The sequence below is a fragment of the Triticum urartu genome, chromosome 4A, assembly GCF_056163025.1.
Source record: "Triticum urartu cultivar PI428250 chromosome 4A, HENAU_Tu73, whole genome shotgun sequence".
Taxonomy (NCBI): Eukaryota; Viridiplantae; Streptophyta; class Magnoliopsida; order Poales; family Poaceae; genus Triticum; species Triticum urartu.
In genome coordinates, this window is record NC_141876.1 from 324,652,714 (window position 1) to 324,655,334 (window position 2,621).

At 43.0% G+C, this 2,621-nt stretch overlaps 1 pseudogene; it reads left to right on the forward strand.

Moving 5' to 3' along the window:
- Positions 1-503: 503 nt before the first annotated feature.
- LOC125554675 (glyoxysomal fatty acid beta-oxidation multifunctional protein MFP-a-like) lies at positions 504-2,087 on the forward strand (annotated as a pseudogene).
- Positions 2,088-2,621: the final 534 nt, after the last annotated feature.

Sequence of the window (2,621 nt, forward strand, 5' to 3'; positions counted from 1 at the left end):
CGATTTGAGGAATTAAATATGTGTTATATGTCATGAAAAGTATACCACTAGATTTCCACACGGATGTACTTTCTAAATATATATTTTTTGTCACATATAATACATATTTAGATAGTTAAATTATCGACCTAGAACTACGTGAATGACTTATACACCGGGACGGAGGTAGTATCATTCTTTGGATGGAAGGATAACATTAATTATAAAGACTATAGTTGGACAGTAGGACCATGTTAGTTATGGAAATTATTATCAAGCGTTTGACAGTCAGATCATTTTAATTACAGAGAGTATTATTTTTGGACATGAGAATCACGTAATTATGAAATTATAGTTAGTCCTCAATAACCCTCTCCCGCACATCATGCCCTCCTCGGCCCCTTCCAAAAAAATTACCACACCTCGCTTCCTTCCTCGCGGTGCTCCATCCTCACCGTGCCGCCGCTGGCCACACCCAACACGGCCGAACAACCATCTCTCTCTTAGCAAAAACACAACACGACATGCTGCTCGCCGGAGGCTGTTGCCGGCACGACTCCTGCGGATGTTTCACAGAAGTTGCGTCGAGGCCGAGGCCATGCGGGATAAGCCTCATGGCGCCACTACTCGCTGCTGGGAGGCTTCTCGGCACCGGGGCCGCTGTTGTGGCCGTGGTCGAGGGCCACACCGGGACCGGGACCACAGGTTGTTGTCGTGGTGCCTGGCGGCATAGCCTTCTGCCGGATTCCGCGTCGTGCCGGACGACCGCCGGCATTCCTGGACACGCCAATAAGAACAGGGGCATGATTGGGTACCGCTGCCATGGTGGCGTCCCGTGCCACCAGCATTTGGAGGAGCAGAGGCTGAGCGCCGGAGGCAGTGGCAAAATCTTAGAGGGTGTCATTGCTGCTGCATAGAAGAAGTGAGGTTTGATGGTTGTCTCTTTTAGGTTTGTTTCTCGGATTATTTGTTTTGTGCCAAACTCTGTCTATTCTTCCTGCAGCAGCAGTGCAAAGCACTGGTTGGGTTCAAGAACCATCTCAAGGACTCCCATGGCGTGCTCAATAACTGGGATATGTACTATGTTGACCCCTACAGCCTCACCATGATCACTTGCACAAGAGACAACTTAGTCACTTCTGTAAAATTTACGCTTGCACTCATCTTCCTTGTATATTTTACTTCCCTGTTTCCCCTATTCTTTGCCTCAAAGGTAGTTTCCTTTCATAACTACACCGCATATAATGGTTGTTGCATATCCAAATTCTAGAACTGAAACGCAAATTTTCCTTCCCATTGCCTTAACTGCTTCCTCTCAAGATCATCGCTGCAGGACTGAAACACAGGATGGAGGATTACGTATAGGGTAGTTATCTTTCCATATCATGATTATAGTTTACAATTTTCAAAGCCTTGCATTGTTGCATTCACAAAAATATCAATTCACTTCCTAATGGGGAATATGATGTATATTAAACGAGGAATATGAAGTATAGCTTACAAAAATATTGATTCACTTCCTTAATGCAAATGAAATAAGCAAATGCAATGCAGGGCCTTCTTTTCTCTAATACATGTAAAAGTTTACTTCATGCATTCCTCGGCCAGTGTGCAACATCCGAGGTATGAGGGCCTTTTTTCTTAATTGTTACTATGGAATTACACAATGTCTTAATCATATAAAATACGTGACAGGTTCTTGGTGCTACAAACTTTGTATTGACGCCTAGGAAATTAAGGAGAGTCGCCATCCTGGCTTGTGGTGGACTTGTGAATTGTGGAATTGCTACTACAATGGTACTGAGTAACTATCCTGTTCTACTCAAAGAACCAAGAAAGAAACTTCTGAACGCTGTGATTGACACAATCAAAGGTACATTCATGTGCTACTCAAATAAGATATCCCATGTATGATTAATTCTGTTATTTCTCATAGTTGTGGGCTTTTATTGAAAAATGTGAAGTTAAGTAGCAAATATTTGCGGATGTGAAGAAGTAATGTCCTTCCCATTGCATTCTTTCTACTTGCACATATACTGTGATCTTAATCTAATTGGAGGGAAACAAAGTCCCAAGACTGTATTGTTGGTGCACACTTTTTTAGGTAATGCAGTATATATTTCTCACAGTACTATTCTTTCCATTTATTAGATTCTTCGAATACTTAACTGTAGATACTTTGGCTAAATGAATGCAGTGTCACATAGAAATAGACTAATTAATTTGTAGTGACCCTACAAGGACTGGAAGCTTCCTGGTTGGTGTTTGTTAGGGAAATATGCAACTTAGTATTATCAGGAGGCTAAAGCCATCATATATACATGTACAAGTGGGAGGCCAAAGGTCAGAATGCAAAGGGCCAAAGGCCACCATAAATATAACTCTAACACCCCCCCCCCCCCTCCTCAAACTCATGGTGGATCCACAACACTGAGTTTGGAGAGGTAAAAACCATGTTGCACTCTAGTCTGGGCCTTCGTGAAGAAGTCCGCCAACTGTAACTCGGAAGGCACATACTGAAGAGCAATAACATGATCCTGAACACCAGCGCGCACAAAGAAAGCATCAACCCCAATATGTTTGGTAAGCTCACGTTTCACATGATCCCGCGCAATACTGATAGCACCCGTACTGTCTGACAA